The sequence below is a fragment of the Equus asinus genome, unplaced genomic scaffold, assembly GCF_041296235.1.
Source record: "Equus asinus isolate D_3611 breed Donkey unplaced genomic scaffold, EquAss-T2T_v2 contig_205, whole genome shotgun sequence".
Taxonomy (NCBI): domain Eukaryota; kingdom Metazoa; phylum Chordata; class Mammalia; order Perissodactyla; family Equidae; genus Equus; species Equus asinus.
In genome coordinates, this window is record NW_027224856.1 from 308692 (window position 1) to 322500 (window position 13809).

Sequence of the window (13809 nt, forward strand, 5' to 3'; positions counted from 1 at the left end):
TCTCCACGCACTTCCTTTTATTTTTCCTTAAAAATTGCCACCTGAGCTAGCCTCTGTTGCCCATCTTCGTCGGTTTCAGAGGGTAGATTTCTCACTGTTGCTTTTTTGCCAGGTCTGCACGCCCTTGTGTTTTTTTTCTGCTTAAAGGTTGCAACCTGAGCTAGCTTCTTTTGCCCATGTTCCTCAGTTTCAGAGGGTGGATTTCTCCGTGTTGCTTTTTCCCCAGGCCTCCACGCCCTTGTGTGTTTCTTTTGCTTAACGATTGCCACCTGAGCTAGCCTCTGTTGCCCATCTTCGTCCGTTTCAGAGGGTGGATTTCTCAGTGTTGCCTTTTCCCCAGCTCCCCACGCCCTTGTGTGTTTCTTTTGCTTAAAGATTGCCACCTGAAGCCAGCCTCTCTTGCCCATCTTCCTCAGTTTCAGAGGGTAGATATTTCAGGGTTGCTTTTTCCCCAGGTCTCCACGCCTTTGTGTTTTGTTTTTGCTTAACGAGTGCCACCTGAGCTAGCCTCTCTTGCCCATGTTCCTCAGTTTCAGAGGGTAGATATTTCAGGGTTGCTTTGTCCCCAGGGCTCCACGCCTTTGTGCTTTGTTTTTGCTTAAGGATTGCCACCTGAGGTAGCCTCTCTTGCCCATCTTCCTCAGTTTCAGAGGGTGGATTTCTCCGTGTTGCTTTTTCCCCAGGTCTCCACGCCCTTGTGTGTTTCTTTTGCTTAAAGATTGCCACCTGAGCTAGCCTGTGTTGCCCATGTTCCTCAGTTTCAGAGGGTAGATATTTCAGGGTTGCTTTGTCCCCAGGGCTCCACGCCTTTGTGCTTTGTTTTTGCTTAAGGATTGCCACCTGAGGTAGCCTCTGTTGCCCATCTTAGTCCGTTTCAGAGGGTGGATTTCTCAGTGTTGCCTTTTCGCCAGCTCCCCACGCCCTTGTGTGTTTCTTTTGCTTAAAGATTGTCACCTGAGCTAGGCACTGTTGCCCTGCTTCTTCAGTTTCAGAGGGTACCTTTTTCAGGGTTGCTTTTTGACCGGCTCTCCTCGCCATTGTATTTTTTTATTTTATTTTTTTTGCTTAAAGATTGCCACCTGAGCTAGCCTCTGTTGCCCATCTTCGTCCGTTTCAGAGGGTGGATTTCTCAGTGTTGCCTTTTCGCCAGCTCCCCACGCCCTTGTGTGTTTCTTTTGCTTAAAGATTGTCACCTGAGCTAGGCACTGTTGCCCTGCTTCCTCAGTTTCAGAGGGTACCTTTTTCAGGGTTGCTTTTTGACCGGCTCTCCTCGCCATTGTATTTTTTTATTTTATTTTTTTTTGCTTAAAGATTGCCACCTGAGCTAGCCTCTGTTGCGCTTCTTTCTCAGTTTCAGAGGGTAGATTTCCCCGTGTTGCTTTTTCCCCAGGTCTCCACGCACTTCCTTTTATTTTTCCTTAAAAATTGCCACCTGAGCTAGCCTCTGTTGCCCATCTTCGTCGGTTTCAGAGGGTAGATTTCTCACTGTTGCTTTTTTGCCAGGTCTGCACGCCCTTGTGTTTTTTTTCTGCTTAAAGGTTGCAACCTGAGCTAGCTTCTTTTGCCCATGTTCCTCAGTTTCAGAGGGTGGATTTCTCCGTGTTGCTTTTTCCCCAGGCCTCCACGCCCTTGTGTGTTTCTTTTGCTTAACGATTGCCACCTGAGCTAGCCTCTGTTGCCCATCTTCGTCCGTTTCAGAGGGTGGATTTCTCAGTGTTGCCTTTTCGCCAGCTCCCCACGCCCTTGTGTGTTTCTTTTGCTTAAAGATTGCCACCTGAAGCCAGCCTCTCTTGCCCATCTTCCTCAGTTTCAGAGGGTAGATATTTCAGGGTTGCTTTTTCCCCAGGTCTCCACGCCTTTGTGTTTTGTTTTTGCTTAACGAGTGCCACCTGAGCTAGCCTCTCTTGCCCATGTTCCTCAGTTTCAGAGGGTAGATATTTCAGGGTTGCTTTGTCCCCAGGGCTCCACGCCTTTGTGCTTTGTTTTTGCTTAAGGATTGCCACCTGAGGTAGCCTCTGTTGCCCATCTTAGTCCGTTTCAGAGGGTGGATTTCTCAGTGTTGCCTTTTCGCCAGCTCCCCACGCCCTTGTGTGTTTCTTTTGCTTAAAGATTGTCACCTGAGCTAGGCACTGTTGCCCTGCTTCCTCAGTTTCAGAGGGTACCTTTTTCAGGGTTGCTTTTTGACCGGGTCTCCTCGCCATTGTATTTTTTTATTTTATTTTTTTTGCTTAAAGATTGCCACCTGAGCTAGCCTCTGTTGCCCATCTTCGTCCGTTTCAGAGGGTGGATTTCTCAGTGTTGCCTTTTCGCCAGCTCCCCACGCCCTTGTGTGTTTCTTTTGCTTAAAGATTGTCACCTGAGCTAGGCACTGTTGCCCTGCTTCTTCAGTTTCAGAGGGTGCCTTTTTCAGGGTTGCTTTTTGACCGGGTCTCCTCGCCATTGTATTTTTTTATTTTATTTTTTTTGCTTAAAGATTGCCACCTGAGCTAGCCTCTGTTGCCCATCTTCGTCCGTTTCAGAGGGTGGATTTCTCAGTGTTGCCTTTTCGCCAGCTCCCCACGCCCTTGTGTGTTTCTTTTGCTTAAAGATTGTCACCTGAGCTAGGCACTGTTGCCCTGCTTCCTCAGTTTCAGAGGGTACCTTTTTCAGTGTTGCTTTTTCACCGGGTCTCCTCGCCATTGTATTTTTTTATTTTATTTTTTTTGCTTAAAGATTGCCACCTGAGCTAGCCTCTGTTGCCCATCTTCGTCCGTTTCAGAGGGTGGATTTCTCAGTGTTGCCTTTTCGCCAGCTCCCCACGCCCTTGTGTGTTTCTTTTGCTTAAAGATTGCCACCTGAAGCCAGCCTCTCTTGCCCATCTTCCTCAGTTTCAGAGGGTAGATATTTCAGGGTTGCTTTTTCCCCAGGTCTCCACGCCTTTGTGTTTTGTTTTTGCTTAACGAGTGCCACCTGAGCTAGCCTCTCTTGCCCATGTTCCTCAGTTTCAGAGGGTAGATATTTCAGGGTTGCTATGTCCCCAGGGCTCCACGCCTTTGTGCTTTGTTTTTGCTTAAGGATTGCCACCTGAGGTAGCCTCTCTTGCCCATCTTCCTCAGTTTCAGAGGGTGGATTTCTCCGTCTTTCTTTTTCCCCAGGTCTCCACGCCCTTGTGTGTTTCTTTTGCTTAAAGATTGCCACCTGAGCTAGCCTCTGTTGCCCATCTTCGTCCGTTTCAGAGGGTGGATTTCTCAGTGTTGCCTTTTCGCCAGCTCCCCACGCCCTTGTGTGTTTCTTTTGCTTAAAGATTGTCACCTGAGCTAGGCACTGTTGCCCTGCTTCCTCAGTTTCAGAGGGTACCTTTTTCAGGGTTGCTTTTTGACCGGCTCTCCTCGCCATTGTATTTTTTTATTTTATTTTTTTTGCTTAAAGATTGCCACCTGAGCTAGCCTCTGTTGCCCATCTTCGTCCGTTTCAGAGGGTGGATTTCTCAGTGTTGCCTTTTCGCCAGCTCCCCACGCCCTTGTGTGTTTCTTTTGCTTAAAGATTGCCACCTGAAGCCAGCCTCTCTTGCCCATCTTCCTCAGTTTCAGAGGGTAGATATTTCAGGGTTGCTTTTTCCCCAGGTCTCCACGCCTTTAGGTTTTGTTTTTGCTTAACGAGTGCCACCTGAGCTAGCCTCTCTTGCCCATGTTCCTCAGTTTCAGAGGGTAGATATTTCAGGGTTGCTTTGTCCCCAGGGCTCCACGCCTTTGTGCTTTGTTTTTGCTTAAGGATTGCCACCTGAGGTAGCCTCTCTTGCCCATCTTCCTCAGTTTCAGAGGGTGGATTTCTCCGTGTTGCTTTTTCCCCAGGTCTCCACGCCCTTGTGTGTTTCTTTTGCTTAAAGATTGCCACCTGAGCTAGCCTCTGTTGCCCATCTTCGTCCGTTTCAGAGGGTGGATTTCTCAGTGTTGCCTTTTCGCCAGCTCCCCACGCCCTTGTGTGTTTCTTTTGCTTAAAGATTGTCACCTGAGCTAGGCACTGTTGCCCTGCTTCCTCAGTTTCAGAGGGTACCTTTTTCAGGGTTGCTTTTTCACCGGGTCTCCTCGCCATTGTATTTTTTTATCTTATTTTTTTTGCTTAAAGATTGCCACCTGAGCTAGCCTCTGTTGCGCTTCTTTCTCAGTTCTAGAGGGTAGATTTCTCCGTGTTGCTTTTTCCCCAGGTCTCCACGCACTTCCTTTTATTTTTCCTTAAAAATTGCCACCTGAGCTAGCCTCTGTTGTCCATCTTCGTCGGTTTCAGAGGGTAGATTTCTCACTGTTGCTTTTTTGCCAGGTCTGCACGCCCTTGTGTTTTTTTTCTGCTTAAAGGTTGCAACCTGAGCTAGCTTCTTTTGCCCATGTCCCTCAGTTTCAGAGGGTGGATTTCTCCGTGTTGCTTTTTCCCCAGGCCTCCACGCCCTTGTGTGTTTCTTTTGCTTAAAGATTGCCACCTGAAGCCAGCCTCTCTTGCCCATCTTCCTCAGTTTCAGAGGGTAGATATTTCAGGGTTGCTTTTTCCCCAGGTCTCCACGCCTTTGTGTTTTGTTTTTGCTTAACGATTGCCACCTGAGCTAGCCTCTCTTGCCCATGTTCCTCAGTTTCAGAGGGTAGATATTTCAGGGTTGCTTTGTCCCCAGGGCTCCACGCCTTTGTGCTTTGTTTTTGCTTAAGGATTGCCACCTGAGGTAGCCTCTCTTGCCCATCTTCCTCAGTTTCAGAGGGTGGATTTCTCCGTGTTGCTTTTTCCCCAGGTCTCCACGCCCTTGTGTGTTTCTTTTGCTTAAAGATTGCCACCTGAAGCCAGCCTCTCTTGCCCATCTTCCTCAGTTTCAGAGGGTAGATATTTCAGGGTTGCTTTTTCCCCAGGTCTCCACGCCCTTGTGTGTTTCTTTTGCTTAAAGATTGTCACCTGAGCTAGGCACTGTTGCCCTGCTTCCTCAGTTTCAGAGGGTACCTTTTTCAGGGTTGCTTTTTGACCGGGTCTCCTCGCCATTGTATTTTTTTATCTTATTTTTTTTGCTTAAAGATTGCCACCTGAGCTAGCCTCTGTTGCGCTTCTTTCTCAGTTCTAGAGGGTAGATTTCTCCGTGTTGCTTTTTCCCCAGGTCTCCACGCACTTCCTTTTATTTTTCCTTAAAAATTGCCACCTGAGCTAGCCTCTGTTGTCCATCTTCGTCGGTTTCAGAGGGTAGATTTCTCACTGTTGCTTTTTTGCCAGGTCTGCACGCCCTTGTGTTTCTTTTCTGCTTAAAGGTTGCAACCTGAGCTAGCTTCTTTTGCCCATGTCCCTCAGTTTCAGAGGGTGGATTTCTCCGTGTTGCTTTTTCCCCAGGCCTCCACGCCCTTGTGTGTTTCTTTTGCTTAAAGATTGCCACCTGAAGCCAGCCTCTCTTGCCCATCTTCCTCAGTTTCAGAGGGTAGATATTTCAGGGTTGCTTTTTCCCCAGGTCTCCACGCCTTTGGGTTTTGTTTTTGCTTAACGATTGCCACCTGAGCTAGCCTCTCTTGCCCATGTTCCTCAGTTTCAGAGGGTAGATATTTCAGGGTTGCTTTGTCCCCAGGGCTCCACGCCTTTGTGCTTTGTTTTTGCTTAAGGATTGCCACCTGAGGTAGCCTCTCTTGCCCATCTTCCTCAGTTTCAGAGGGTGGATTTCTCCGTGTTGCTTTTTCCCCAGGTCTCCACGCCCTTGTGTGTTTCTTTTGCTTAAAGATTGCCACCTGAGCTAGCCTCTGTTGCCCATCTTCGTCCGTTTCAGAGGGTGGATTTCTCAGTGTTGCCTTTTCGCCAGCTCCCCACGCCCTTGTGTGTTTCTTTTGCTTAAAGATTGTCACCTGAGCTAGGCACTGTTGCCCTGCTTCCTCAGTTTCAGAGGGTACCTTTTTCAGGGTTGCTTTTTGACTGGGTCTCCTTGCCATTGTATTTTTTATCTTATTTTTTTTGCTTAAAGATTGCCACCTGAGCTAGCCTCTGTTGCGCTTCTTTCTCAGTTCTAGAGGGTAGATTTCTCCGTGTTGCTTTTTCCCCAGGTCTCCACGCACTTCCTTTTATTTTTCCTTAAAAATTGCCACCTGAGCTAGCCTCTGTTGTCCATCTTCGTCGGTTTCAGAGGGTAGATTTCTCACTGTTGCTTTTTTGCCAGGTCTGCACGCCCTTGTGTTTTTTTTCTGCTTAAGGATTGCCACCTGAGGTAGCCTCTCTTGCCCATCTTCCTCAGTTTCAGAGGGTGGATTTCTCCGTGTTGCTTTTTCCCCAGGTCTCCACGCCCTTGTGTGTTTCTTTTGCTTAAAGATTGCCACCTGAAGCCAGCCTCTCTTGCCCATCTTCCTCAGTTTCAGAGGGTAGATATTTCAGGGTTGCTTTTTCCCCAGGTCTCCACGCCCTTGTGTGTTTCTTTTGCTTAAAGATTGTCACCTGAGCTAGGCACTGTTGCCCTGCTTCCTCAGTTTCAGAGGGTACCTTTTTCAGGGTTGCTTTTTGACCGGGTCTCCTCGCCATTGTATTTTTTTATCTTATTTTTTTTGCTTAAAGATTGCCACCTGAGCTAGCCTCTGTTGCGCTTCTTTCTCAGTTCTAGAGGGTAGATTTCTCCGTGTTGCTTTTTCCCCAGGTCTCCACGCACTTCCTTTTATTTTTCCTTAAAAATTGCCACCTGAGCTAGCCTCTGTTGTCCATCTTCGTCGGTTTCAGAGGGTAGATTTCTCACTGTTGCTTTTTTGCCAGGTCTGCACGCCCTTGTGTTTTTTTTCTGCTTAAAGGTTGCAACCTGAGCTAGCTTCTTTTGCCCATGTCCCTCAGTTTCAGAGGGTGGATTTCTCCGTGTTGCTTTTTCCCCAGGCCTCCACGCCCTTGTGTGTTTCTTTTGCTTAAAGATTGCCACCTGAAGCCAGCCTCTCTTGCCCATCTTCCTCAGTTTCAGAGGGTAGATATTTCAGGGTTGCTTTTTCCCCAGGTCTCCACGCCTTTGGGTTTTGTTTTTGCTTAACGATTGCCACCTGAGCTAGCCTCTCTTGCCCATGTTCCTCAGTTTCAGAGGGTAGATATTTCAGGGTTGCTTTGTCCCCAGGGCTCCACGCCTTTGTGCTTTGTTTTTGCTTAAGGATTGCCACCTGAGGTAGCCTCTCTTGCCCATCTTCCTCAGTTTCAGAGGGTGGATTTCTCCGTGTTGCTTTTTCCCCAGGTCTCCACGCCCTTGTGTGTTTCTTTTGCTTAAAGATTGCCACCTGAGCTAGCCTCTGTTGCCCATCTTCGTCCGTTTCAGAGGGTGGATTTCTCAGTGTTGCCTTTTCGCCAGCTCCCCACGCCCTTGTGTGTTTCTTTTGCTTAAAGATTGTCACCTGAGCTAGGCACTGTTGCCCTGCTTCCTCAGTTTCAGAGGGTACCTTTTTCAGGGTTGCTTTTTGACCGGGTCTCCTCGCCATTGTATTTTTTTATCTTATTTTTTTTGCTTAAAGATTGCCACCTGAGCTAGCCTCTGTTGCGCTTCTTTCTCAGTTCTAGAGGGTAGATTTCTCCGTGTTGCTTTTTCCCCAGGTCTCCACGCACTTCCTTTTATTTTTCCTTAAAAATTGCCACCTGAGCTAGCCTCTGTTGTCCATCTTCGTCGGTTTCAGAGGGTAGATTTCTCACTGTTGCTTTTTTGCCAGGTCTGCACGCCCTTGTGTTTTTTTTCTGCTTAAAGGTTGCAACCTGAGCTAGCTTCTTTTGCCCATGTCCCTCAGTTTCAGAGGGTGGATTTCTCCGTGTTGCTTTTTCCCCAGGCCTCCACGCCCTTGTGTGTTTCTTTTGCTTAAAGATTGCCACCTGAAGCCAGCCTCTCTTGCCCATCTTCCTCAGTTTCAGAGGGTAGATATTTCAGGGTTGCTTTTTCCCCAGGTCTCCACGCCTTTGTGTTTTGTTTTTGCTTAACGATTGCCACCTGAGCTAGCCTCTCTTGCCCATGTTCCTCAGTTTCAGAGGGTAGATATTTCAGGGTTGCTTTGTCCCCAGGGCTCCACGCCTTTGTGCTTTGTTTTTGCTTAAGGATTGCCACCTGAGGTAGCCTCTCTTGCCCATCTTCCTCAGTTTCAGAGGGTGGATTTCTCCGTGTTGCTTTTTCCCCAGGTCTCCACGCCCTTGTGTGTTTCTTTTGCTTAAAGATTGCCACCTGAGCTAGCCTCTGTTGCCCATCTTCGTCCGTTTCAGAGGGTGGATTTCTCAGTGTTGCCTTTTCGCCAGCTCCCCACGCCCTTGTGTGTTTCTTTTGCTTAAAGATTGTCACCTGAGCTAGGCACTGTTGCCCTGCTTCCTCAGTTTCAGAGGGTACCTTTTTCAGGGTTGCTTTTTGACCGGCTCTCCTCGCCATTGTATTTTTTTATCTTATTTTTTTTGCTTAAAGATTGCCACCTGAGCTAGCCTCTGTTGCGCTTCTTTCTCAGTTCTAGAGGGTAGATTTCTCCGTGTTGCTTTTTCCCCAGGTCTCCACGCACTTCCTTTTATTTTTCCTTAAAAATTGCCACCTGAGCTAGCCTCTGTTGTCCATCTTCGTCGGTTTCAGAGGGTAGATTTCTCACTGTTGCTTTTTTGCCAGGTCTGCACGCCCTTGTGTTTTTTTTCTGCTTAAAGGTTGCAACCTGAGCTAGCTTCTTTTGCCCATGTCCCTCAGTTTCAGAGGGTGGATTTCTCCGTGTTGCTTTTTCCCCAGGCCTCCACGCCCTTGTGTGTTTCTTTTGCTTAAAGATTGCCACCTGAAGCCAGCCTCTCTTGCCCATCTTCCTCAGTTTCAGAGGGTAGATATTTCAGGGTTGCTTTTTCCCCAGGTCTCCACGCCTTTGGGTTTTGTTTTTGCTTAACGATTGCCACCTGAGCTAGCCTCTCTTGCCCATCTTCCTGAGTTTCAGAGGGTCGATATCTCCGTGTTGCTGTTTCCTCAGGTCTCCACGCCCTTGTGTGTTTCTTTTGCTTAACGTTTGCCACCTGAAGCCAGCCTCTCTTGCCCATCTTCCTCAGTTTCAGAGGGTGGATTTCTCCGTGTTGCTTTTTCCCCAGGTCTCCACGCCCTTGTGTGTTTCTTTTGCTTAAAGATTGCCACCTGAGCTAGCCTCTGTTGCCCATCTTCGTCCGTTTCAGAGGGTGGATTTCTCAGTGTTGCCTTTTCGCCAGCTCCCCACGCCCTTGTGTGTTTCTTTTGCTTAAAGATTGTCACCTGAGCTAGGCACTGTTGCCCTGCTTCCTCAGTTTCAGAGGGTACCTTTTTCAGGGTTGCTTTTTGACCGGGTCTCCTCGCCATTGTATTTTTTTATCTTATTTTTTTTGCTTAAAGATTGCCACCTGAGCTAGCCTCTGTTGCCCATCTTCGTCCGTTTCAGAGGGTGGATTTCTCAGTGTTGCCTTTTCCCCAGCTCCCCACGCCCTTGTGTGTTTCTTTTGCTGAAAGATTGCCACCTGAAGCCAGCCTCTCTTGCCCATCTTCGTCAGTTTCAGAGGGTGGATTTCTCAGTGTTGCCTTTTCCCCAGCTCCCCACGCCCTTGTGTGTTTCTTTTGCTTAAAGATTGTCACCTGAGCTAGGCACTGTTGCCCTGCTTCCTCAGTTTCAGAGGGTACCTTTTTCAGGGTTGCTTTTTGACCGCGTCTCCTCGCTATTGTATTTTTTTATCTTATTTTTTTTGCTTAAAGATTGCCACCTGAGCTAGCCTCTGTTGCGCTTCTTTCTCAGTTCTAGAGGGTAGATTTCTCCGTGTTGCTTTTTCCCCAGGTCTCCACGCACTTCCTTTCATTTTTCCTTAAAAATTGCCACCTGAGCTAGCCCCTGTTGCCCATCTTCGTCGGTTTCAGAGGGTAGATTTCTCAGTGTTGATTTTTCCCCATTTCTCCACGCCCTCGTGCTTTTTTTTTTTATTTCCTTAAATGTCGGCGCCTGAGCTAGCTTCTTTTGCCCATCTTCGTCAGTTTCAGCGGGTAGACTCTCCGCCTGCCTTCGACAGGCCCTCTGGACTGGAAAGCTTTCCTCCTCCCGTCATCACGGTCCTTCTCGGATGACGTGGCTGGTTTCGGTTTGACCGTCCCCGCCCGCCCTGATTTTCTAAGTCCTCCCGGGAACCCCGGGGGCGCTCCAGCCGCTCCGGGAAGCGGCGGCCTCCCGGCCGCACCGGCCCAGCCCGGCCCGGGCCGCCCCCTGGCCTCTCTGGGGGGAACTCTCCCCTTCCCCTTCCCGGTGATCGCCCGAGAAACCTTTTCCGAGTCCCCCTCCTGCGGCTGGGGCTGCGCCTTGGCGGCCGGGAGCCCGCGGGCGGACACCCCGGGGCCGCACTGGGCCGGGAGGCTGGGTCCGAGGGGGCTCCGGGACGGGATCGGGCGGCCCGGCGGCCCGGCTGTGCTCCCCGGCGGGCCCGCGCTCCGGCTCCGTCCCGCTGAGGCGGTCGTCGGTCGCCGGGTGCCACCTGGCGGCCGCTTTTATATCGTCTCTTTCCTCCGGAGCTCCGGCGACGCGGGCCAAGGGACGGGACTCGGCCGCGGTGACCGAGGCAGAGTCCCGGGAGGCCGGCGTCGCTGGCGGGATCTGGCCCGGTGGCGCCGGGGCGTGAGCGCGACGCCCGCTCGCCGGAGATTGGAGGTGCAGGCTACTGAGGGAGGTGGCTGTCGCCGCGCCGCCCGGTGCCGGCCGGGGTGTGGGGCCTCCCGGACGGGTCGACCAGCAGCCGCCGGTGCCCCTCCGTCCCCGGGAGGGGGTGGGGGGCCGCCGCGGGGGAACGGGCGAGGGAGCTCGTCCCGTGCCCGGCCGTCGTCCCGAGGGCGGCCCGGTGGTCGGGCCTTCCGCGTCGCCGATCCCCTTTCCGCGCCCCGCTCCGGAGGTGGGCGACCGGCCGGGGCCTTGCGGGGGAGGCCCGTGGAGGGCGCGACGGGCTCGGCCGCCGGGCTGGCCTTTTCCCCACTGGTCTTCCGAGTCGACCGGCTCTGGCGGTGGGGACCGGGCCCGGTCCTCGGATGCCTCCTCCTCCGTGGCAGTTTTTTTTTCCAAGTCCCGCCCTGGAGAAGAGCGTGGACCGGCCCCGGGAGCCCTCGAGGGCGGGCCGGGGAGGGCGTCCCCGGCCCGGACGCGTGCCCGGGGTGGGTCCGGGCCGTCGGACCGGACTTCTCTCTCCGAGTTTCGCGGGTCGCGTCTTTGTCCGGAGGCGGGAGGGGGCCGGCTCGAGGCGTAGGTGGAGCCCCGGCTGAGGGACGGGAGCCACGGTCCCGCCCCGGGCCCGGTCGCCGGAGGCGCCTCCGCGGAATTCTTTTCTAAGTCCTGACCCGGCGACTCAGAGGGAGGGACCGACCGGTCCCGGCCCGCGCGGGCGGCCCGGGGAGGCTGTCCCCGGCTCCCCCTGCCGCCACGCTTCTGGGGTCGACCAGATGGCCCCGGGAGCTCCGGGCCTGGTGGCGATGGGGTCGTGCTTGGGGTCTGGTGGCCGTGGCCGTGATCCAGGGGTTCCCCTGGTGATCCGTGGGTGGGCCCCGTCTCCGGGCGCGGCGATTCTTGCCCCCGAATGGGTGGTTTTGTGCCGCCAGGTAAGTGCTGACACGCTCTGCTCGGGTGACAGTCGCCCGAGAGCTTCCGGGTGCCTGGATGCGTGTGCGGGGAGGGCTCCGGGCTCTGGCCGAGAACCGGACGCCCGTTTCCACCCCCGCCGCTTGAGCCGCCCGCTGGGGCCTGCGCGCCGGCTCTTGTGCGTTCCAGGCGCCCCCACGACCGTGGTGCCACCTCCGGTCTCTGGTACCCGAGGGCGGCGGGGTTAGGGGCGCGGGGTCCTCTACCACGTGCACTCCCTGCCGCCGGCACCCGGGTGCGGTCGCGACTTACCCCATCCCACCGGCTCCGTGCCAGTGCGTGTCAGGCGTTCTCGTCCTGGGGTGGTCGCCCGCGCTTGCTGGAGGAGGAGAGGGGTCGGTGAGGCTGAAGCAGGCTCCTCCGCTCGCTGTCCTCGCCGGCCTTCCCTTGCTCGGGGGTCCCTCGCGTTATGCTGCCGACCGATGTGGTGATGCTGTGCTCTCCCGGGCCGGGCCTAAGCCGTGCCAGACGAGGGACGGACGTTCATGGCGAACGGGACCGCTCTTCTCGCTCTGCCCGCGGGTCCCCTCGCCCGTTCTCCCCCGCTGCGAGTGGCGTGTGGGAGGCGGCAGGGGTGCGGAATCCGGCCCGACCTCGCTCCCCCGCCCCGTGCCTCGTGGCGTGGGCGGTGTCGGGGTCTCCGTGACGCGGCGGATGCTCCGCCTGTGCCTCTTGGCTGTGTCTCGCGGGCGGCCCTCCCCGCGGTGGGGCGGGCCGTGTTGCCGCCGCGCCGCGCGCCTTCCCGGGCGCGTGAGCGCGTTCCCCAGGCCGTTGGCGGTGCCCCTGGAGCGTTCCAGGTCGTCCCTCAGGCGCCCGAGGCCGAGTGGCGGTGTCGTTCCCTGTTCCCGTCGGCCTCCTCAGGTAACCACTGCGCTGGTGTGTCTGAGGAGCGGAGGGGTCGAGTCGGTAAGGGAGGCGTGCCCCTCGTCCCCCTCGGGGTGGACGGGTGCCTCGTCGCCCCCCACGGCGTGCCGTGTGGGGGCGGGCAGGCTCGGGCGCGTGCCCGCGTGTTCCCCTTGCTGGGGTTTCCCCGCGGGTGTGGGAGTGACCGTGGCGGGCCGAGCCAGCGGCGTGGCGCTGGCTCTTTGGTTGGGAGGTGCTGTTTGATCGGCACCTCCGTCCCAGTCTCTGCCTCCCTTGGTCTCTCGGCCTGAGAGGAGGCACTGACTTGGGAGCCGCACAGGGGCCTTGTAGATCCCTAGCTAAGCCCAGTGTGGCCAGAGATGGCGAGCCCGGGGCAGCGCGGGCTCGCGGCCCTGACCACGGACGCTCCGACTTGCTCTAGGCCTTACCTCTACCGCAGACCCCTCCTGCGTTGCGTGGCCATGGTGTCTGTAAGCGCCTTGGTGGGACCGATGGCGGACGATGGGCGGGGGCGACACGCCCTCGGTGAGAAAGCCTTCTCTAGCGATCCGAGAGGGTGCCTTGGGGTACCGGACCCCCCAGCCGCCGCCCCTCCTTTGCGCGTAGTAGCCACGGACGCCACCACCGTGGCGCGTGGGCAGAGCTGCTCTTTGCCTACCGCGGCCGGCGCCTCCCCCCTCCGAGTCGGGGGAGGGTCACGCCCGGCCGGGCCGTCGTCGGGCGCGGGGCCGCGCGTGTGCGCGAGCGTGCGCGTGGTTCTCCCGTCGCGCGCTGGGGCGGGGAGAGGGCCCGGCCCCGTCCGGGCTCCGCCCCGCCGCGAGCGGCTGGCTCTCCGCTCGCCCCCGTCCCGAGCCGCAGCCGGTGGTGGCGTGCGGGCATGGGTGGGGGCCGCCGCCGCTCTCGGGCGCGTTCCCTCGGGACGTGGGCCCCGGAGCAGACCAGACAGGCAGACGGGTGGCTGGGTGGACGGGGCGGCCCCCGGCGGCGGGGGCGCCTCACGTAGGCCCCGGCGGTGGGGCCGGGCCCGCGGGAGGCCGAGGGGTGGCTGAGGCCGGCCGGCGTCCCAGGCGTCGTGGGACCGCCCTCGCGTGTCGTTGGCGGTGGGATCCCGCGTGTGTTTTCCTGGTGGCCCGTCCGCGCCCGAGGCCGTCCCCGGGAGCCTTCCCGCGAGCCCGTGCTCCCTCCGTCGAGGCGCGCGCCGCGCTCCCCGCTGCCCCCGGTGCTCCCCCGCCCGGGCAGACGCCTGGCCGCGCCGCCCACCGGCCGGGACCGAAGTGGGCCTCGCCGTGCGGGTGTCGCCTCCGGCCACCGAGGCCGGTGGTGGCCCCGGGCGAAGTGCTCTCGGCTCCGGTCGGGTGGGGCCCGCGCGCCAGGCGCC